The sequence below is a fragment of the Protopterus annectens genome, chromosome 12.part0, assembly GCF_019279795.1.
Source record: "Protopterus annectens isolate FY-2018-M chromosome 12.part0, PAN1.0, whole genome shotgun sequence".
NCBI classification, from domain to species: Eukaryota; Metazoa; Chordata; order Ceratodontiformes; family Protopteridae; genus Protopterus; species Protopterus annectens.
Window position 1 is genome coordinate 1,191,274,372 of NC_056746.1, and position 25,586 is coordinate 1,191,299,957.

Genomic DNA, 25,586 nt, shown 5'->3' on the forward strand with positions numbered 1-25,586 from the left:
TGCCAATCTCATGGCAGGGGGGGGGGGGTCCACAACAGGGCGACAGGGATACATTCTCTACCAGGCCCTTTCAGAATCCCTGAAGGTTTGCCTGGCTGCCCACCTCTGGAGGCAGTCAAGGGCAGAATATCACTGTACCCAAGAGCCTGGCAAGATATAACAGAAGAAGCGTGGGTATGGTGCATAATATCCAGGGGTTACAAAATTCCCTTCTCCCAAACACCCCCAAGAAGTCAAAAAACATCAATCCCAGATATTCCACCCAATCGTTGGGATCAAGCAGCCTTAGAAGTAAAACGTTTGCTGCAAAAAAGAGTCATTCAGGAAGTCCCCGCAGACCAGATTGAATCTGGAACTTACCCAAGGTTCTTTTTAGTTCTGAAAAAGACAGGGGACTGGAGACCTATCCTGGATCTCAGCAAGTTAAACAGGTCAGTAAAGAAGACCAAGTTCCGGATGGTGACACTACAGTCCATTCTACCCCTTTTGGGTCAGGACGATTGGATGTGCTCTATTGATCTCCAGGACGCGTACTATCATATAAAAATGGCCAGGCAGTCCAGGAGACATTTACACTTCCATCTGGGAGCCAGTCATTACCAGTTCAGAGCTCTGCCCTTTGGTCTCACCACAGCCCCCAGGGTGTTCACCAAATGCATGGCAGTAGTGATGGCTCACCTGAGATGTTTGGGATTCCAGGTGTTTCCTTATCTAGATGACTGGCTCCTCACTACCACCATCGAGCATCATATCTTAAGGGCCAGGAACCACACGATTCACACTTGTGCACGTCTAGGAATCACAACGAATTACAAAAAATCTGCCTTGTTGCCCTCTTAGTGTATTACTTTCATAGGCGCTCAGCTAAATACAAGAGACATGATAGCCAAGCTCCCACAAGAAGGGTGCTTGCCATTCATCGTCAGGTCTCTCTTCTCTTGTCAAAGTCAAAGGTTCAGGCACGGTTAGTCCTAAAGGTATTGGGTTTGATGGTGGCTGCCATTACTCTAGTCCAGTTAGCTTGTTACCATATGAGGAGTTTGCAATGGCTCCTCTTCACTCAGTGGTCATATCAGGATCTACTAATGTCACACATGATCTTAATCATGGATGCTTGCAAGAAATATCTACAGTGGTGGCTCCACTCTCCCCTAGTCACTCTAGGCAGACCCTTTGTAGCCCCTCATCCAGTAGCCACAGTGACCACGGACGCTTCCCACATAGGGTGGGGGGGGGCATTATCTGGGACAGATGGTCCAAGGAGCTTGGCAACCTCATGAGTATCATTTGCACATCAATGTCCTGGAGATGAGAGCAGTGTTATTAGCATTGCAAGCACTTCAAGACTCTCTTCCTTTGGGCTATATAGCAATTCAGATGGACAACATGTCAGTAGTGTGGTACATCAACAAACAGGACAGAACCAAATCTTACCCCTTGTGTCAGGAGGCCCTTTGAGTATGGCAATGGACGATTTCCTCTCAGCATTTTCCAGTTGCAGTGCACATCCCGGGGAAGTCCAATGTGATAGCGGACAAGCTCGGCAGGGCAATTCTTATGCCCCACGAGTGATCTCTGAAATAAGATGTGGTGGATATGATCTTCTGCAGATGGGACCAGCCATGCTCCGATCTTTTTGCCTCACACCTAAACAACAAATGCAGCAGCTACTTTGCACTAGTTCCCGCACCGGGACAGTCACCCAGAGATGCACTTATCCACGATTGCCCACTCCGGGATTCTTTATGTCTTTCCTCCTTTTCCTCTAATTCCAAAAGTTCTTCAGAAAGCAAAGTTGTTGAGTCACAAGCTGATCCTCATTGCCCCTTACTGGCCTCGTCATATCTGGTTCCCATTCCTTTGGTATTACCTGCAAGAAGAGTCTTGGATTCTGGACCCGGTTCCCGTACTTCTGACACATCAGTCGGGTGCTCTTCATCACTCCATTCAAACTCTCAAGCTGACAGCTTGGTTTCTCCAGTTCCAGTCCTAGCTATGCTTCTGGATATCTCACCTATGGTTCAAAATATTTTAGTCTCATCTCACAAACCAACTACTAGAAAACTTTATGCTAGTAAATGGAAGAGGTTCTCTTTCTGGGCAGAACCAAATGACATTGATCCCTTTACTGCACTAATTTCAAAAATTTTGGACTTCCTGGCTGAAACCTTTGAGAAAGGAGCAGCTACTGCTACAATTCGAGTTCACCTGGCTGCTATTTCCAATTTTCATGTGGGTCTTATGGGTTCTAACATCATGTCCTACAAGCTATGTAGGGTTTTTTTAAAAGGCGCTACTCTATTAAGGCCTCCCATCCAAGAACTTCTCCATCCTTGGGATTTAAATTTAGTACTAGCAGCTCTAATCCTCCCTCCCTTTGAATCAGCTGCTTCTTGTCCTCTTAAATTCTTATCATGGAAGCCCCTTTTCCTGATTGCAATTACATCAGCTAGATGGGTTTCCGAGTTACAGGGACTTTCCATCCGCCCTCCTTATATGATTTTTCACAAGGATAGAGTTTCTCTGAGAACAAATCCTTCCTTTTTACCAAAAGTCTGTTCAGAGTATAATTTGAATCAGTCCAGTGAACTCCCTGTATTCTTTCCAAATTATGGCAACAAGGCAGAGTATAAGCTACATCAAATGGATGTCCACAGGCAGTTACGATTTTATCTTCAAAGAACCATGGACATCAGAAAATCAGATCAGCTGTTTGTATCCTTCTCACAAAGTAAGCAAGGCTCACCAGTTTCCAAAGTGACCTTGTCAAAATGGCTGTCCTATACTATTAATTATGCTTATGAGTCTTGGAATGTGTCTGTCCCGGCAAAGGTAAGGGGACACTCTACTAGGTCCTTGGCTACCTCCATAGCTTTTCAAACCAAGCTTCCATTAGATACTATTTGTGCAGCAGCAACATGGGCTACTCCCCATACCTTCATTAATCATTACAAAGTAGACATGGCCTCTCGGACCAGGGCATCTTTTGGTTCCATGGTTCTGAAGTCTCTTTTCCAGTGAGCCACCCAGGATTTTAGTGTGGGGATGCTGTCCCAACCAGAAAGAAGGAAGGCAAGATGGACAACATAACATAAAGAAGTTATGTTCTTACCGTAACGTTCCATGTTTGTTGTCCTGTATCTCGCCTTCCTTCTTGCGTCCCTCCCTCCTTTCCCCATCCTGGATGATTGAGAGGAATTTCCTTTTTTTGGCTGCTTTGGCTGAGTTTCCTTTGCTTCTCAGCTATTGGTATAATCCTTGTAACCTTTGTTGTTCTGTTGTTTTGGTACAAGGAAGCAGTATTGTTTAGTTACCACTTTATTTGGTAATTTATAGTTCTCCTATCTAGTGATTAGTTCTCACAAACAAGATCTGGGTAGCTACCACTAAGCATGCTGGGATAAGGGGTTAGCCTCAATCCAGTAAGGACTCTTCGAGCTTTAGAAGTGGCTGAGTTGGAGCCGAGATCGGCTCTGAACCCAACCCAACCAGAAAGAAGGAAGGCGAGATACAGGACAACAAACATGGAACATTATGGTAAGAACATAACTTCTTTTTTTAGACAAGTCAGAGACGATCGTAAATTAAATATACAAGAACTAAACAGTATTCTAAAACATAGTAACTGGAAACCACTGCAAACCCTAAATCTAGACCAAGCCATTGACTACTTCAACAATATTCTCATCAATATCCTTGATAGACTTGCATCAAGTAGGAAAATAAGAGCCAAGGCAAACTATGCACCATGGCTAACTAGAGAAACTAGAGCCCTTCTAAAGTCAAGGGACAAGGCTTGGAGAATTTAGAAGAAATACAATACTAGTCTAGCCAAACAAAGTTACCTACAACTTAGAAATCAGGCCAAGAGACAAACTAAACTCAATAGACAAAATTACTTCCTCAATATCCAAAACAAACATTCAAAAGATCCCCAAATGTTTTGGCATGCCATTAACTCTCTCCTAAAACCAGGCAAAACTACCACTCCCATTCCTAACTCCACGAATGACAACAAGGACATTGCCTCCCAATTCAATCACCACTTCACAGAATCCATCTTAACACTATCCTCCCAACTATTCAAAAACAATCCTACATATAACCCAACCAAATGCCCTGACAACATCCCATCCTTTACGCTCTCACCCATTCCCACCTCAACAATTAAAAAACACCTCCTAAAACTGAAACCTACCACCCTTGCCACTGACAATCTACCAGCCAGCTTCCTAAAAATAGCTGATGAATCCTTATCCTACCCTATTTCTATTCTTATCAATCGCTCCATACAAGAAGCATATATCCCACAGCTATGGAAGGTATCATGCATTATTCCACTACATAAAGGTGGAAACTCTAACGAATACTCAAATTATTGCCCCATTGCCATTCTATTCCCTTATTTAAAATACTAGAGAAATTTATACATTCTCAGGTAACACAATTCCTAAACTCATACCATCTTCTTTCCACCACACAGCATGACTTCTGACAACACCATAGCACAACCACCGCTCTGCTCTCTTTCACCAGTCTGATCAACCAACAGAGAAATAATAATAGCCTTGTATCCGCAATATTTCTAGACCTCTCCAAAGCATTTGATATGGTTTCACATTCCTTACTACTAGACACCCTGACATCCCTATCCTTTGCCCCTTCCGCTATAGCCTGGTTTAAAAGTTATCTGTCAAATAGGCAACAATCTGTCCAATGGCAAAGTGTACTATTCCCCTTACTCCCAACTACCATAGGTGTACCACAAGGCTCCATATTAGGCCCACTTCTTTTCTCCATATTTAACAATAATCTCCATACCACCACATAACATGCTTCACTTATACAATATGCTAATGATTCAACTCTTATAAGTTCAGCTCCATCACTTCCCACCCTACAACTCACCCAGGAATCCTTTAGCTCTGTGGAAAGTTGGATCACTCAGATCCAACTTATCCTAAACCCTAATAAAACCAAATTTCTACTTTTCACCCCCCAACAAAACCATTTCCACCCCTGTATCCTACACTGTCTCCTCCAAAAATGGCACTATTTTCTCTCCCTCTGACTATACCAAACTCCTAGGCATTGAAATTGATAAAACTCTACACTTCGATGTCCACATTTCACAAACTATCAAAAAAGTCCATAAAAAAATGGGAACACTATATAGGCACAGGAAATCCCTCTTGAAACAAACATGGATTACCTTATCCCAAACTCACCTCTTGTCTACCCTAATGTATGCTGCTCCAATTCTTACCCAGATTAGAAAACTTGACCTTGCCAGACTCGAATCATGTTGTAATAAAATCACTAAGTTTGCAAACAACTCCATCTTTAGAACCCACCATTGCTAGGCTCTAAGGGAACTGTAATGGCTGGAACTGCCCCAGCTACTTACCTATCACCAATTAGTCATTGCCTACAATGTGTTAACACATCCAGAAAAAAATCCTGCATTAGGCCAACTTCTCACCCACTATAATACAAATTGTCCTCTCCGATCTTCCGACAAATTCCTCCTGTGTATCTCTAGGGCTAACAATATTGCAGGAAAAGCACTATTCTCCCACTCCATAGCTAGAATCTGGAATAATCTCCCTCCTGCTCTGATTTCTGCCCCTAGCTCTTCTCACTTTAAAAACTCTCTTAGAACACACTTAATGAATAAGTGGCTATGTCCATGTATTACATAAGTCCACAAATTATTCTACTTATATACCTCACTTCCTAATATACCTACTGTAATATATATTACAGTCTAGGTCTTCTCCTAATGCTGATTGAATTTGTATACGTATTCTGTTTTTAACCATGTGTAACTATTTTTTTCCTGTAAATAAAGGTCTTGTTATGTCTTCTGCTGTATACTGTATTTTAACATATTGTTTGAACATTTTTTTGTATACTGTATTTTAACATATTGTGTAAAATTTTACTTACTGTGGTGCTTTTCTCCCTGGGCCTCCGCTGAAAATGGACCTGTGTCCAGTCGGACCATCCCGGTTAACAAATGTAAAATAAATAAATAATAAAATAAAACGGTTTATTACTGATATAACATAAGAAGATGATACATATGGAGGAGGAGTGTGAGAAATTGCCATGCTGAAATTCCATGTCTTTGATGCAAGATTTGGCATTTTTTGATTTAAGTAAAGACTCATACCTTTAACCAATGTGTTTTAGTAATACCTTTTAAGACATATGACACCTTTAGTATAAATGTCATATTTGTGACATGTGAAATTAGGGATTTACCTACACAACAGTAAAACACTACAATAAAACTGTAATTAGTAAGTACATATTTGCTCAGGGTCTAACAGATACAAGTAACAGTATGGATACTTTCTGCAACTTGTTTCATACTGTGTACAGCATGTCGCACATTGTGTATATGGGACAAATGGTGATTATTGCACTGTGGTTAGTTAAGAATAATATTTAAATACCCCATGTTCCATTGACGAGTGTCTACTGAATATAGCAAGACTGCAGAACTCTGGTGTTAAAGGAGGAAGGTTTTTTCTCATCTCCACAACTGTGTGATCATGGTATTATTTCATAGGTTCATAGGTTCACAAGAGGTTACTAGGCTAATGACCCAAGAGCTGTTAGTAGCCTAGCCGTACTTATCCTGAGTTTTCCAATTTTCAATAGCAAGATGAATGAAGTTCACAGAGGTATGAGCCTATGGCATGGTAATTAATACTGACTGCCTCTGACCATGAAGGACATGGGTACCACCACAGGGGTGAATTTACAATTACCCATCCATTGTCATAGGTTGCACATGAAGAGGGTCTAGGAGGGGCTCTGCTTCACATGAATGGGAAGCTTGTTCCAGAGTAGGGGTAGTCTGTGAGAGACATATCTATCTGTCTAGCATGATTGTTCATGTCAGATGCTAGGCTAAGATCCCTGGAGAGAACAACCCTCATGCAGTTTGATTTACGAATATGTAACATTTCCATGAGGGCTGGGTCAGAGACTGCCCTGTAATCCAGGCACAGGTCACCCCTTAGTAGCCTGTAGGAGAGAGAATACAGTGATAGGGCTTTCAGTCTTTCCATGTAAGACTTGTTTTCTGTATCCTGTATTTTCATGGTGAGAAACCTATTGGGTTTCTCAAGCTGTTGCAGGTGTCTGGTGAGGCGCATGCAGAATGGTACATTGTACTCAATTATTGGTCTGATGAGGGCTGAGTACAATGGAAATATTTCATTCTTTGATCTGGATGCCGTGCCTTTACTTATGAGATGTGGCACATAGAATGACTTCCTCACCACTGTGTACATGAGGTGGTCGAAGATCAGACTGCAATCAACCTCAGTACCCAGATCACATACCACTGGGGTCTGCTATTAGGGGGTGTTGTCTATATTGTAGTTAACAGGGGTGCTAGCTTTCCCAAAGGGAATAATTATGCATTTTTTACGTTTAGTTTCAAATCCATGGCTTAGGCACCAATCATTTGTCTGCATTAATCCTTTTTTGCAGTTTATTAGTATCAGTTGGGGACTCAATCACGGCTCCCAAATTGCAGTCGATACCAGACTTGGTCAGTCAAAGGCTGTTCACATTTGCCTGCACTTCTAAGAAATAAAATCTGAACAGTAAAGGGCCCAGTACAGAACCCTGTGGTATGCCACTGGTAACTGGCCTTTTGCTAGAGGGGAATTCACCTACTTTGATAGCATGTGTCCTGTTGGTAAGCCATTTGGCTACCCACTTGGTGACATAGGGGTTAATTCCCAATTTCTCTACAATACCTAAGTGGGAGATTGTATATTTGTGTCAAATGACTTGGCTAGGTCAAGTTAGATGGTATGCACAGTCTCTCCATCATCCATGGCCTTGGTGACCTTTGTGACGAAGTCCACCAGGTTTAACAGACATGATCTACCACTAACAAATCTGAACTGGATTGAGTCCAGAGTCTGGAGATCACCTATGTCCTTGTTGATAAGGTCCATAATGAAGCTTTTCTCCCCTGGCCTCCGCTGAAAATGGACCTATGTCCAGTCGGACACTCCCGGTCAACAAATGTAAATAAATAAATAAATAAATAAAATAAATTTCCAAGGCCTTGCAGATGAGGCTATTCAGGCGTATGGGTCTATAATTCCCTGCGCTGGTTGATGGTCCATCTTTGTGCAGAGGGATTACTACTGCTGTCCTCCATTCTGCCACAGCATAGCCTATCCAACGTCTGAAGTTAAATAGGGATTCAAATGGGTCTGCTAGCTCATGTTTTAAGTTGTTTAAATGGCAACCTGGGATGTTGTCTGGAAACATTGATGTTATGTTTTTGGCCTTAGAGAGCACATAGATGATCTACTTTCTTGAGACAGTAAGTTGAGGAATGGTGGCTGGTATACTTTGGGGCTTGACTGTGAGGATGGGGGAAGGGAAGTTTGATCCAAATCTGTCAGCTAGCAAGTTGACAGTTTCCACTAGTTGAGTATGGGTGATGCTATCCACAACCAGCTCCGGACATTGCTGGGTATTCCCCTTTAGATTTTGGACGTAATTAAACATGCCTTGTGATTTTCCTTAGCTAGGGAGGCTATTTTTGCTTCAACATTTGCTTTGGAGGAGTTCACAAGATTTCCAATTTCTTTATTTAGGGAAGTAAGGTTGGGGAGGGTACAGCTACATGGGCATGCCCCTATAATAATGCATTCCTTCTCTCTCTCTTTTTTTTTGTAGTTTAAATAGACATTGTGCATTGTTAACATAAATTTGTATTTGTCTGGTGCTGTCAAGGATGAGTCATTGTTCAACTATAAATACTGTGTATACTTATAAAAGAAGCTTTTTACTTTTTCCTCCAAATGTTGCTTTCTTCCCAAATCAATAGTACATTTACAGTTTTTTTTCAAGACTTTCCAGATTTCAGTCAAATGAAGATATATAAACAATAACAGAGGCAGTAACCATTTTTTATAGAAATTCATACCAACCTCCTCATGTCCAAACCTATGTGCACAAACGGTTCCCATTCAGAAGCCTGAAACATCATAAGCCTGAAAATCAAAATCCTGAAACCAAAAGCCTGAAAATTCAGAATCCTGAAAACTCAAAATCCTGAAAGCCCAAAATCCTGAAAGACCAAAATCCTGAAACTCAAAATCCTGAAAACACAAAATAGACATACTGATGTCATTGTGGCTTTGCTATTGTTAGCCCTGTGGTGTTAGGTCATGCGGTCAGGTCAGGTAAATGCGGTTGGTTTTATTTTAGGGTTAGGGCGGTTGGTGGAGTTTAGTAGGGGGCGCAGGTTAGGCATGTATGCAATAGTGACAAATATTGGGGTTAGGGGCGGTTTAAGTGAGTTAGGGTTAGGGGCGGGTCAGGTGTGTGTGCGATAGTGACGGACCTTAGGTCAGTTGGTAGATATTAGTGTCTTTATAGTGACATATTAGCATTATTTGTGTTTTCAGGATTTTGAGTTTCAGGATTTTGGGCTTTCAGGATTTTGAGTTTTCAGGATTCTGAATTTTCAGGCTTTTGGTTTCAGGATTTTGATTTTCAGGCTTATGATGTTTCAGGCTTCTGAATGGGAACCGCACAAACATATAAAAACCCCTTAGATCATTTTACACAGAATATTTTAATTCTGGACTATCTGAACTTGATGGTATATAAAGTTCATGGCATTCTGTTAGTAATATCTATAATTTTGTGCTAACTGACTGCAGCGGTCTTTTTTAGCATGCTCTTGAATGCACAAACATTATCAGGAAGACTAGCAGATATAAAACATGCAGCTTTATCATACTTTTCCTGGAAGTTAATTATTGCTACTTAATATAGTGAAACAAGCCAGGAATTCAATAATGTTACTAGAGTAAAACTACTGTAAACTGCAAAATGTTTCATTCATAATGAGCTTATGCTCTGTTGCAATAGTGTTCATATGCACAAGTTATTGTTTTTAATAACACAGTAACAGATTAACATAAAGGTTTTCATTTGTGTTGGCACTGTTCAGTGACTTTCTTTACTAAGTAGCGAAAACAATTTTCTTTTTCAGGCAAGAACATGAATATTTTGTTGAAGATTAAAAAAAAAAAGAAATGCCCACACTATTAGCCCTTGCCTACTTCAAATGTAATGGAAAATGACAGTCTCGTTTCTATTTGGTCTCTGTGTTAAATGTCTTTATTTTGTTAACCTATCCAGTCTCCATTCACAGCCCTCATTTTGATAACCTGTAAATCTGTATTCATACTTCAGAAGTGCACTGGGATGGGTGGGAGTTGAATACCCCAAAATATGACATCTATAGCTCCACAATCCTGCTTTTCAGAATGTGTATATTCAGATGATACTACCATTCTGTAAATGAAATTTCAGGAATTGGGGATGTGATTATGCATTGTCCTAAGCAGTAAAATGGTGGGTGGAAGTGGATGGTTCAAAGCCATTGCAGACAACACTTGTTAAAATGTATTTTTGACTCCATTTGCAGTTCCAGTCTCAGAATTCCTCATTTTGGAGTTTTTAATTCAAATGCATCATATAGCATCTATTTTTTTCAGCCACTGTCAGGGCTGAATAAGCATTTTTAAGAAACTGAGCAGATCATAAAGCATCTTTCTGTTTGAACTCATGAACTTGTGATATTAATTCTTAATTTCCTCAAAATGTTTATTTTTTTTACATTTTTCCCCTTCAATTTTACTTGTTTATCTAGCTTTAGTTTCAGAAAACTACATAAAATTTAGAAACTGTGACATTAAGAACTACCCTCACAGTACCTGGAAAAATATATGCTCTGCTGTCATTCACACTGACACCCCCTCAACAAAGAAAAAAAAAAAACACTTGCTATACTTACAGAGACCACATGCACATAAGCTGTTTAAATTAAAAGCACAGCTCTTCATCCGGTTTTATAATTGATGCTACGGCTGTTTGAATGAATGACTGTCTGCATTCATGAATTCATGCTAATACTGAAAATATGACCACAATGCTTGGACTCCACTTCCACCAGATTGACACTGATGACCTAACAGCTAGGGCTTGGGGCAGCTGCCCTCTTCGCCCCACACTAGCTATATATCTAGAGTCTCATATTGAAGAAAATAATTATGCCAATGAATGTCGCCTTCTTGTGATGACGCATTTCTGTTAGTACTTTTCTTCTGGCACTAAGGTATACATTCTGAGTTGGGTTTGAATCTTACAGTCTCCTGCCCAGCAAACTGTGACTATTGTAAGAAAAGGACTTCTATTTTCAAGGGGTTCAGGTTGTGGATGGACACAGAATGATTGACATAAAGGTTGCTGTCAACTAACCTACACAATAGCCAACAATTATTAAAGTAAATAAATAAATAAATACATTTGCATGATTTATAATTTGATTACAGGCATGTGATGTTTTTCTATCTGCGTTTCTTACTTTTCTGTTTATGTAGCTTCCATTAGCTTTCTGTACTGTATTTTTCTGTTTAAGTAGCTGGTAGTAGTGCAGTTAGGTATTTAGTTAATTTAATGATCCGTATAAGGGGAGCTGAACCTCCTATCAATCCCCACCTTTACAATTTTTCTAGCTTTTCATATTGTCAGCATATTACTAGTAACAATTTCCAAGTTTCCGATGATATACTATTCAGCTTAGCACCTGAACAGTTGGTATTTTGAGACTTTGTGCTACCACTCTGAACCAACATTGGCCATGCTTTCTGATGAATATTTTGTGACTTTTTATTTTTTATTTTTTATGTTTTTTTTACAGTAGAAACTTTGTTTTGCATCTATTCACCATGTTTTTTCATTACACTAGAAACCTTGTCTTGTATTTATCTGGCATGTACACCTGTAAGTGGACATGCATGTATTCTCAGTTGATCCCGGGGAATGAGCAGCCCTTGGCCCTTGGAGTGGTAGTACCTCTCTTTACATTCACCCACAATGTCCTATTTATTTTAATGAGGTCACACAACTTCCTTGTGGCACATGGTTATATATGGAAATCAGGTGTGGCTTAATGCTTGCTTCAAACAGGCCTCTCCCCACCCTTTACTTTTGCATGACATTTCCTCCTTGCACATGCAATGGAGCTGTGGGGGTGGTGCTGCGGTAGCGTTGTCACCTCACAGTAAGATGTTGTCTTGTTCGATTCTCAGCTAGAACGTCTTCTGTGTGGAGACATGCGTGAATGGGTATACCTTCGTTGAAGGTTGTGCATCAGGGCTGGCAACTCGGCACGTAAAAATCTACTGCCAATCATTAGCGGACCGGAGTTCTGCTGTGGCCCCTAACCAGGAAAAGCTGAAAGACACAACAACAACAACATTCAATGGAGTTGTGCAGGTTCTTGACTCTTTAGCTTTTAGTTGTGCAAACCACTCCGGATTTTAGAAACGTATGGGATTGTAATGGTGTGATAATCTGAAGCCAGTTGCTGAGTTAGTAATATGAGTTTAAATTAGGAAACTGAAGTTGTATTTTAAGACAATATGCTGGAAGAATCAAATATGCACTTTTTTTTGCTACCAGATTTAAGTGAAATTAGAATGCAGACCAAAAAGACTAACCCTACATTAGTGGGTTCTGTGTTCTGGGCCTTAACAGAACTGTGCAGAATCCTTTTTCCCATTATTCTAATTGTAATCACTCTCTTCAGATGAGTTTAAATATTTAGAGGCATGTTTAAAGGGGAGTGGAGATAAGAACAGCACATTACTACTGTTTCAATCTAGAGCTTCCCAAAAGGCAGAAACACGTTTCTTCTTGCATTCCTAGATGTTATCTGTGTATTTCCTTCATAAATGGAGTATGAAAAGATGTTAAATGTCTAGCCAAGTCAGAATTTTTTCCATCCCCTATATATTCAGAATCACATTTTTTTAAAAATGAGCACTCCTAGCAATGCACATATTTTGTTACTTAGAAGGTATCACAATCTGTCCGGAAGATTGGCGACAGTCATAAAAAGTGGCAGTTTTTGATGGGCTGCTGCTGGATTGCTAGTGTTGTCATATCTCAAAATAATCACAGCTTGTACAGTTCATGCAAAGTGAAGAGAATTATTCTGCTTTTGTTGCTAGGAGATTCAGCAGTGACTTTTTCCACTTCTCTACATAGTGCAGTTCTCTAATGGAGCTCTTTAGTCACTAATAACAGCTGTCAAAAGGGTTTTCTGTTACTACAAAATTTAAAAAAAAGAGAGACAAAAGCTCACAGTAAAACAGAAATAGAGGTAAGGGTCAGTGCTACAGCTATGATTGGAAAAAAATTGAATTACAGCTCACATGAAATCTGGCATCTCTGCCTTGAGCAAAGATGAGTAAACACAATGATGCCTGCAAGACAATCTTAGCTTTGGATATTGGCATGTCTGATTAGTGCCACATGAGATATTGAGAACATTTGTCTAAGGCTGCTATTCCTAACGTTATTTTATGCTTACTTGGTTATATTGAAAGAATGCCTTTAGGGATTGTTTTTAAGCAGTGCTTAAAAGATCTTTATTTTACAGACAGGCATGGTATTTCACTGGTACAGTATAAATGCTGGCTAAGTAGGGGGATTCTCCTACCCAAGATTTACTGTTCATTTCTTTCTTGCTCATTTTTCCGCAGTATAGTTTATCTCATAGCTGGGAGAGGTTAAGCTGAAATGTGATGTACACTTAAAAGGCAATGCAGTTTTTCTTAATATGATCTATTAAACTATCCAAAAACATTGCTGTTGTGCATTTCAAAAATCAATTTGAGTATGTATCTAGTGGGAAAAGATGTGGCCATGGGAGCCTCCTGTGTCCCTGTGTTTGCCAATCTTGTAATGTGGTGCTGGGAAAAGTGATTTTGTGTTTGACAGCGAACTTTGACCCAGCATTCTTCTATATCTATGATTTTGGATTATATTTTTATTCTGTGGACAAATTCCCCTGCTAAGTATGTTGGATTTTTTAGATACATTAATAACAGTGTAGACTGTCTTAGTTTTACAGGTGACAAAAGAGTTACAACAGCAGGGTGGCCTAATGGTTAAGGTGTTTGCCTTACAAACACAAAGTGCAGGGTTTAAGTTTCACAAGGGATAATTGGCTAGACTTAAAATGGCTCGCAAGGGCAGTTAGCTTAGTACTAATCTATGAACCTATTAGTTATTTGGATGTGACACTTTCAGAACACACATCATGCAGCAGATGGGAATGAACCATTTTTAGGAAGTGACTTTTTCCAGTGGTAACCTGCATTACTTGAGTAACCACCCTTTGTAGCAGAAAAAGAGTTTGGTAAAAGGGCAAATGGTGAGGCTATCCAGATCAGTATCTGATGATAACCAGCTCTTTGCTAGAGCTGGGAAAACTTAAGATTTTATTCTTGGTAAGGGCTTACCCCACCAAATTAGTGAATAACATAGCCATTGAAGTGGAAGAGTGAACAATTCCAGTTTTAGACTACTCAGTGTCTTCTGCATTAGACAAGACTGGAGTATTAAACAACACTAGGAACAACAAGAGGTCTAATGCCATGATCCTTGCATTTAACCCCAGTACAGGTGAGGTGAGGAAGATTTTTTGCAAAAAATTGGTCAGGTGCATGGTCTCACTGGCCTAACTCAAAAACTAGGTGAAGCCCCTTTCATCTTTAAATGCAGTACAAATATTAAAGGGTTATTGGAAAAAGGGACCAGTGAAGTGACAGGAAAAACTAACAAAAACATTATGCCGGGAAACATTTTGTTATTACTAGTTGTTCATTAATCAGCATTAAATTATAGAAAAGTAATACATAAGCTGTAGCTCTAACAATGCCATACCTTTCAGGGTTAGAAATTAATAGTAGGAGTCTAACAATGTCATGCATACTTTGGTGGGAAATAAATGGTATGAGTCTCTTCTAATGTCCTGCCTACCCTGGTAAGAAATAGATAGTATTAATCTGTACCAATGCAGTGTCCACTGCGGTGAGAAATAAATGGTATTAGTCTCTGTCAATGCTGTGCCTACTGGTGTGAGAAATAAATGGTAATCTCATGCATGATAATTTCTTTCACTGCCGTTGCTGCTAACACAGGTAGATGGTTTCTTGAAAACACTGTGCTTATGGACTACCTGTTGGGTGGAGTGTGTGTGGGACACTGGTTCAGAAACTACTTGACTCATGATTTGAGATGGGCAGCCATTGTGTGAAGCTTGAGATATTCCATGACAGGGCTGGATTCATACACTGAATATAACACTGGCACAATAAAGGAGGAGTCTGACCCTCATTCTAGAAGCAGGCAACAAAGGTGGACTGTGCAACATAGCCTAACATGCACCATGCAGTGGGGTTACACCTGATGCACACAGTAACACTGCTGTTCTTGTTAAATTTTGCATGTACAGTAACATCACTGTTATTGTTACACGTTGCATGAACAGTAACCCCCTTGCTGGGGTGACATCCCATGTACCAGAATCATCACTGTTTGAGAGTCAGTGATACACAGCATGCGGCTGTGCATCTTGAATTGACATTCAGATAGAAGCATAAATTCAAGAAACAATGGACACACACACACACACACACACACACACACACACACACACACACACACACACACACACATACACACACACACACACACACACACACACACACACACATACACACACACGTAGACATGCACACACACATACACACACACAAACACATACACACACACGCACGCACATGCGTATGCGCACACACACCACACACATACATGTACACATGCACACATATATATACACATTACACACACACACACACGTACACACACACACACACACACACACACACACACACACACACACACACACACACACACACACACACACACACACACACATGCACACACGCATGCACAAATAGACACACAGGCACACACACACATAATGCACACACACACACACACACACACACACACACACACACACACACACACAGACACATGCACACACACACACACACACACACACACACACACACACACACACACACACACACACACACACACACATACACACATGCACATGCACACACACACACATACACATACACATGCACACACACGTATGCATGCACACACATATATACACATGTACACATTCACACACACACATACACACACACACACACACACACACACACACACACACACACACACACACACACACACACACACACACATGCACAATGCATGCACACATACACATGCACACACACACATACACACAGAGACACACAGGCACACACACACACACACACACACACACACACACACACACACACACACACACACACACACACACACACACACACACACACACACACACACACACACACACACACACACACAATGTGCACAGAGATACCCACACATTGCATATTGCATGGTTTGATGGCGTCGAAGGAAAAGGACCAGGCAAGTACCTACACACAAATCTAATATAGATTTTTAAGTGCTTTCATTCTTTCACTGTAACTTCATCAGACAAAATGATTGACTTCAGCAATTGGCTGAGCTTCTGGTGTCATTCTAAGGGGATCCAGTATCTGTCTGCTTGGGATGACATGGTCGACAGACCACGATGCTTTGCCACAGATGGCCTGCACCTGTCTCCCCTGGGATTCCGGATACTGGCTCTGGCTCTTGCTGCCCCTGTAGTGCCTTTTTTAGGCAAGGTTCAAATAACAAATTCACCACCATAACAGGAACAGGCAAGCAAAAACTGAGGGTAATGCCACTCAATGCTAGAAGTCTAAATCTCAAAATGCACTCACTTGAGGCACTCCTTAAAATAGAGACCATCGATATCGGTGCAATGACTGAGACCTGATTCAAAGCTCCAGAGAGCACCCCCTGCACTACCAGGCTATAACACATACCACACTTTTTGGCCATGTAACCTGGACCGAAACACCAAAGGCAGAGGTGTGTCCATATTCATTAAGGATATCTACACCTCCAATCAAGTTGCTCAGCATAATGCATCCAAGGTTATCCAAGTGCAACTAACTTTGGGCAAAACTGCAATCCAAATTGTAGCTTGCTACAGATCCCCCACCATGCCCCAGGATTCCCACTCCTGTACCAACTCCTTCGCTCAACACTTTCTGGAATTCATAAACTCCAATGCCCTGGATCAGCTTATCCACACACCCACCAGGAGCAACAATATCCTAGACCTAGTCATTACCAACATGAGTGACCGGTGTTCCACACCTGAAGTCAACTCCTTGTTGGTCTGATCCGACCATAAGCTAATCACCCTTGATATCCACATCCCACCCCAACCCCCCATTAAGAAAACCACAGTAAAAAATTTCTCCAAAGCCAACTTCATGCTTCTTAAGACAGAAGTGGTGAACTTCATGACACCCATGCAGATGGACAATACAGTTACAACTGCTGAATCCTACACAAAAGTACTCTATAAGCACTTACACAAGTGCATGGATCGTGCTATCCCAAACAGAATCAAGATGCTATCCTCCAAAAAAAGGAAGCCAATCTGGTGGTCCCCTGCCATAAACAAACTGTACAACAGAAGGAAGAAACTGTTGTAAAAGAGAGTAAAATCCCATGAGTGGAGGAGCTCCCTGGTCAGCCTCAGTAAGAAGCTGAGATCCCTTATAAGATCCTCCAAAGCTAACTATGAAAACAAATTCAGCACTAATTCTAAGGACAACCACAAAGCATTCTATAGCTATGTCAAGAATTTCGATGGCTACACCCAGATCTGCTCTGAGTTACAGCAAAATGGCATGAAAATTACAGAACCAACTGATATTGCCAACAACCTGGCAGATAGAGTCAGTGCTAATTTTACCTCCCCACCCCTTAAAGGGCCCATATCTATACAGGAAGAATGCAGAGTCCCTGTAATCACAACTATGCAGGCAAAAGCTGCACTCTCTAAAGCCAAAAACACAGCATCCATGGGACTGGACAACATCCCAGGCTGCCTTTTACGTAAACTTCAGAACGAGCTGGCTACCCACTTAAGCACCATGTTCAATAATAGCCTTGCATCAGGCTTTGTGCCCACTGAATGGTGCACAGCAACAGTTATCCCACTCCACAAAGGGGGAGCCACCACTGATCCCTGGAACTATCAACCTATTAGCCTGACGAGCCTGGTCTGCAAGGCCATGGAACGTATCATCATGGAACTCATAAACAAAGACATTGGTAACCTCCAAACTCTGGATCCCACTCAGTTCAGGTTTGTGAAATGCAGATCATGCCTCCTGAACCTGATCTACTTCTTTGAGGCAGTCACCAAAGCTGTAAATGTGGGTAAGGTGGTTCACACAGCATATCTTGACCTCGCCAAGGCTTTTGACCTCATCCCCCATTCTGGAATTATAGCTAAACTCACTAAATTAGGTATACATCCCTATGTCACAAGATGGGTTGCCAACTGGCTCACTGAGAGAACCCACTCTGTAAAAGTTGCAGACTCCCAATCTGACCTCATAGCAGTGACAAGTGGTGTACCACAGGGTTCTGTCCTGGGACCTCTCCTGTTTGGTATCTACTTCTCTGAAGTACAGGCTAACACAGAAGGCCACAGATGACTGCAAACTAGGAGCCATAGTCAAGTCCCCAAATGATGTGGACATCCTACAGAAGGGCCTCGCTGACACAGATGCCTGGTGTCAGAGCCATGGCCTCAAGCTCAATGCCAAAAAGTGCAGTATCATCCCCTTTGGTAAAAACTCTGTACCCATGAACTACCACATAGGCAGCAATCTACTTAACACCGAATGCATGATAAGAGACCTTGGGACCCAGGTGGACAGTAGTCTCTCCTTTGATAGTCACATCTCCACAGTAGTCAGGAAGTCCTTCTATGTGGCACACCTCATCATAAAAGGGTTCTCATCCAGGAAAAAAGAGGTCATTGTTCCCCTCTACTCATCACTCATTAGACCCATTATAGAGTACAACACCCCTTTTGGAATGTACCTCACAAGACATCTGCAGCAGCTGGAAAGGCTACAGAAGTACCTCACAAAGAGGATTACTGGCCTCAAACAAATGCCCTACACTGACCGCCTCAAAAAACTCCAGCTTGACTCCATAGCATATCGCCTACTCCGAGGTGATCTCTGCCTAACATATAAAGCTATGTCAAACCCAGAACTGTTGGACATGCTACACCTAAAGAAATCCCAATCCCTCTGAGCTACACACTCCAGGGACCTAAACCTTGTCACCACAATAAACAGGACATGCTGGAGGGATAGATTCATGTCCCAGAGGCTTCCTATACTCTGGAACAAGCTACACATCTATGTCAAGCAAAGTTCTTCATTAGCACTCTTCAAGAAAAATCTTGATGAGTGGATGGGAAATTGGAAATACACCCCGGGGATCACTTCTGTCTCTCTGCTGGACAGTAGCATAGGAAAATAACTTTCTTGGGTGGCGTAAGCTATGGAACCTTGCTGGCTAGGCTTACGTAGGCCCTTGGGCCGATAGCCTAGTACCTACCTATGAACCTATGAACCTAAGAGACCTTGGGACCCAAGTGGACAGTAGTCTCTCCTCTGATAGTCACATTGCCACAGTAGTCAGGAAGTCCTTCTACGTGGCACACCTCATCATAAAAGGGTTCTCATCCAGGAAAAAAGAGGTCATTGTGCCCCTCTACTCAGCACTCATTAGACCCATTATATAGAGTACAATGCCCCTTTTGGAATATACCTCACAAGACATCTGCAGCAGCTGGAAAGGCCACAGAAGTACCTCACAAAGAGGATTACTGGCCTCAAACAAATGTCCTACATGGACCACCTCAAAAAACTCCAGCTTTACTCCGTAGCATATTGCCTACACCGAGGTGATCTCTGCCTAACATATAAAGCTATGTCAGACCCAGAGCTGTTGGACATGCTACACCTAAAGAAATCCCAATCCCTCAGAGCTACACACTCTAGGGACCTAAACCTTGTCACCACAATAAACAGGACATGCTGGAGGGGTAGATTCCTGTACTCCAGCTTTACTCCGTAGCATATCGCCTACTCCGAGGTGATCTCTGCCTAACATATAAAGCTATGTCAGACCCAGAGCTGTTGGACATGCTACACCTAAAGAAATCCCAATCCCTCAGAGCTACACACTCTAGGGACCTAAACCTTGTCACCACAATAAACAGGACATGCTGGAGAGGTAGATTCCTGTCCCAGAGACTTCCTATACTGTGGAATAGGCTACCCATATATGTCAAGCAAAGTTCTTCATTAGCACTCTTCAAGAAAAATCTTGATGAGTGGATGGGAAATAGGAAATACACCCCGGGGATCACTTCTGTGTCTCTGCTCGACAGTGGCACAGGAAAATAACTTTCTTGGGTGGCATAAGCCAGGGAACCTTGTTGGCTAGGCTTACGTATGCCCTTGGGCCGATAGTCTAGTACCTACCTATGAACCTATGAGCCCTCTTCAGGATACTTTTTTTATTTTAATGGCTTGTGAGTTTGCTGACTGTTTTGTGCTTTTATTGTTTGATGGTACTTGTATGCATGACAGTTTGAATGACAACAAGGGAAACATGGGGTTTCACAAAGAAAAGCAGGTTGGCAGTGTGCCCACGGCTTTGGAGGATGTATTATATGCTGAAGAGCTTTTCCTGTTTAATAGAAATACAGCTTCAGTACATTCAAATGTGGGGAAACTTTGTAGGCAGAGGGAGTGGAGGAAGTGTCACCCAAAGTAGACCTTACAATAATTTCCACAAATGTCACTTCCACACGTCATGCATTTTTGCAGTCCACGAAAATCCTTATCTATACACAGTATGTCATACTGATTTCCCAAAGTATGCACCATGTTTCTTTACAAAACTCATGAGAAAATGTATGCAGGTGCACCCCCACTGCAAATGCAGATAGCCTCTGCTGCCATTTGTTCTACAGCTGATTTACTGCTTAGCCTGCAGCTGTGACTGCCCCCACTGCTATTGCTTTACAAAGTTATAGATTTGCCTGAGACTGGAAAAGTGGTTACAGTGTGTGCGCTCCTTAAGGGTTTATAGTAATGCATTTTTATGGACCAGGCACTGAATATATGCAGGCCAGAGTATTTCAAGTACTACTCATCTGTAGCAATGTGGCAGGGCTCAGTAAATCAAGTTGAACTCAAGTTTGTGTACGTATGTGATGGTTGGTAGTAGCTCGACAATGTGCTGCTGTGTGAGGCTTTCCAGTCAGTGTTTTGCTGTACTAACTTTTGTGAATTGTTGACCACAATATTTGCACATGTTACCACTCATTTGCATAGTTTTACTCAGTGCTCAATCACCTGCTGCTTTCACTGGTCTCTCCTGTGCTGCTCATAGAATAACATCACCATTTCAAGCAGAACTTTATTGATACACTGTCCATACACTTGTGTATCACATCTTTGAATCTTGCCCCTTGTGCTTCAGAAGAATGGTACAGCATCTAACATTTTTCCTCCAGCACTTCTGCTTTAGTGGTCAGAACTCTGACATCAGGAAATATCACATAAAATAATATCTGGAACATCTTTAATCTAAAGCAGGTAGTTTCTGGGCAATTTTACTACAGAGTAAGACTTTGAAAAAGTGCCCTTTGCCATCCAAAATATTTATTTATTTATTTATTTATTTGCAGTTTGTTTATCGGGAAAGTCCATTGGCCTAAAATGAGCCTGTTTTCAATGGAGGCCCAGGGAGAAAAGCTCCAAATACAGTTGTCAATAAAAATCACAGTGTATTCAATTGCAGTTGTATAATATAAATCAACAGAAAGTCAATATACAGTTTACAATAAAAATCAACAATAAGACAATTCTAAAATGATGTCACGATTCTTCTTCTTCTTTCGTCTTTTTCCCGGTTAGGGGTCGCCACAGTGGATCACCTGTCCACTCATGATTGGCAGTGGAGTTTTACAGTGTCGAGTTGCCAACCCGGCGCCCAACCTTCCCCAAAAGGCACACACATGCATGCACTCATGCCTAGGGTCAATTTTAGAGTATCCAATCCACCTACAGCATGTCTTTGGGATGTGGGAGGAAACCGGAGCACCCAGAGGAAACCCACACGACCACAGGGAGGACATACAGACTCCACACAGAAGGCATCCCAGCCGTGGATCGAACTGGAGAACCTCTTGCTGTGAGGTGGCAATGCTAACCGCTGCACCACCGTGGCCACCCAAAATGATGTCACGATAAAGAGTCAAAAAGTTTGAAATGTTTACATTTATGATAATGAAAAAACAAGGCAACAGCAAAGTGGATGAGGAAAATTTTGAGAGGAGTGTTGTTATGGAGTTTTCTTATGTCATAGACAAATAACAGTAGTTGATAAAGAAAACACAAGCTGGAGTATAGTTTCATAGGGCAGAAATAGGGAAATAATAGAGAATGTGTGTCACGTGAGATGGGAACAGGAGCATTCCCAGCAGGAAGAGGGTTGAGAATGCAGAAGGTTCTTAAAGGAGGAGAGATTATGGGTGGTATGAATGTGTGGGGGAAGGGAATTCCATAGTCATGCTAGTGAGAAAGATAATAGAAGTGACCCTGGAGTTTGTGTGGGCTATTGCACTTCCAGGAGGTTCTAGTTGCTGGACCTAAGTAGTCTGCTCGGCTGGTGTATTTGGTGGGTGGAGCAGAGTGAGGGACAATTTGAAGGTTGGAAGATGAGTTTATTGGCAGTGGAGAGTTGTATATAGGAAAGATAGTTTGGGAGTTCCAACCAGTTCAAGGAGTGGAGAGCTTTGCAATGGTGGGACGAGTATTTGGATCCGGTAAGAAATTTAGCAAATTTATTATAACAGGAAGCTAGTTTGTACTTTAGGGAGGATTGAATACTGGTAAGGAGAAGGGCACCGTACAGAAGGGAGGGGAGGAGACAGGTAGTAGAGAGGGTATGCTTGGTCGAAGGGGTAAGATAACAATTGTGGTGGTAAAGCATACCTAGTTTTTGATGAGTTTTCCTAATATTAGTTTGTAGGTGGAGGTCAAATTTTAATTGGTCATCAATTAGTACTCCTAGAAGTTTAGAGTGGGGAACTATTTCAAGTAGGGTTGAGTTTTGGCTTGTTATTGAGAAAGAGTTCTTATCGATTTTGGAAGATTTAGAAGGGGTAAATAACATGATCTTAGTTTTTGAAGGGTTGAGAGCAAGGTGATTATTAAGCATTCAAGACTCAGTGCAGGAGAAAGCTTCTTGAGTTAGTTTTATGAGTGTAGGTAGGGTTTTGGTGGAACAGATAATCATGGAGTCATCAGCATACTGGACCAATTTAGCATTAGGGATGCAGTGATGGAAGTCATTAATGAAGATGTTGAACAGTAATGGGCCTAGTATAGAACCTTGTGGGACACTTGTGATAGTATGAAGGAAGGAAGAGGTAGAATTTTTCCATTTGACGGCTTGCTGGAGGTTTGCAAGGTAGCTGGAAAACCAACTGATTGAGGATGAGGAAAGATTCAGATAGGATAGCTTGGATAGGGGAAATTTATGTGAAACTGTATCAAAGGTTTTGGATAAATCTAGGAGGATTAATACAATGTTGTTGGAGTCACGAGCATGGTTGATGGTTTCAAGGAAGGAAAGGAGGGCTGTAGTTCTGCTATGCCCTGGTCTAATGCCATGTTGTGTTGGGGTAAGTAGTTGATTGTCTAGTAGAAAGGATAGGAGTTGTAGGTGGATACATTTTTCAAGAATTTTAGAGATGGGGGATAGGATGGCTATTGGATAGAAATTAGAGATTTCTGTATTGTTGCCTCCCTTGTGGTGGGGAATAATGAAGGCTTTTTTTTTCCAGAGGAGAGGTACATAAGCTTCCTAAATGGAATGGTTTATTAGGATGGAGATAGGTAGAGCTATGCCAGTAGCAGCTAGCTTAAAGAAATTAGAGGGAAGCTGATCTGGGGCATTTGAGTATGGTTTTAATTTTAAAAGAGTTTTTTATGGTAGTAGTAGGAATAGGTTTGAATAAGAAAGGGAGGTGCTGAGTATGGTTAGAATTAGAGTGGGTTGTGATTGATGGGGGACATGGGAATTTGACTGAAATATTATTAGGGAAGGTTGTGGTAAGTTTAGCTATTGAGTCAGTAAAGAATGAGTTAAATTGCATAGCTAAGGGGAGATCAGAAGAAGTAGGATCAGGGCAAGGATTATCTTTTTTTACCAGGATGAAGCAGGTTAGAGATGATGCTCTAGAACTTTTTAGGGTTTGATTTATTATTATTTTGTAATTTTGAGTAATAGGTTTTTCGGTCCATGGCAATTTGTTTTTTTACTCTGTTTCAGGGTTGTCTGTAGTTGGCCAAGTTATTGGGAGCCTTATGTTTTTGGTACAGTTTCCGTGATTTAGCACGAAGATGCATGAGGGAGACTGTCTCTTTGATTAGCCATGGGGCAGTTTTAGCTCTGACCCTTTTAGACCCAAGGGGAGCAAATCTGTTGAGCATGTTAAGGAATTCAGAACTGAAGTAGGAGACAGGTTTTTAAAGGGTTCCAGTTATTATGTTTTCAGGTGTTAGAGAAAGTTTGAGCATTGAAATTTTTGAGGGAATGGGCTGTGATATAGTTATGGTGAGACTGAAGAGAAAGAGGTGTATGTCGTGCAAAGGCAGGGAGATGGTCACTAAGTGGGTCAGGTATGGTACCTCTATCAGTGATACTATGGGGGTGGGAAACTAGTATTCAGTCTAGAATAGTTCCTAAGATAGTATCTTTAGCAGGTCTCATTAGAGAATGGATTAGTTGGGTACATTTATACAGATTTATATTTTGTGAGGCTGTGAGAGAGTTTACAGAAGACCAATTAATATTAGTGTCACCAAGGAGTATAGTCTCATTTTGTATGTTAGTTGAGATCCAAGAGAGAATATCCTCAAGAATGGGGATATTGTTTCCTGAGGGGATGTAAAGGGCAATTATACATATGCGCTTGTTGTTATTTATCTTTAGGAGGGCCAGGGATAGTTCAGCTGTAGAAAATTGGAGTATGGGCTTTGTATAGGGAGTAACCATTAGGGAGGAAGAGTCGACTAGGGGTACTCCACCACCTTTCTTTTTGATTCTGTCATTTCTTATTATGCTAAAATTGGGCAGAGTAATTACTGTATCCTTAATGTGAGGTTTTAGCCATGTTTCTGAGATAGCTAAAATGCCTGGCTTGTTGTGGGTGAGCCAGGCATGAAAGTTAGTAACCTTGTTGCATAAACTTTGGGCATTTATTGTAGAAAATAGGGGAGACTTGTGCAGAGAGGAGGAGGAGGATGGAGAGAGTAAGCTAGTTTCTGGTTGGGTGAGGGACCAGGGTTTGAGTGAATGTCACCAGACAGGAGGAGAGAGGTCATTCTGTGCCTTGTACCATTTGTTGGTACTTATTACTCCAGACCTGATGTCAAGACACAGCTATCTTAGATACCCTGTAGTATCTCTAAACAAGTGAATACAGACTTGTTGCCAAAGACCCCCCCCCCCAAAAAAAAAAAAAAAAAAAAACTCACTGTGGGCTCTTACACAGTGACACAAAACAATTACCATGGGTGGGAGATACCCCTGCAAGAAATGACCTCACTTAG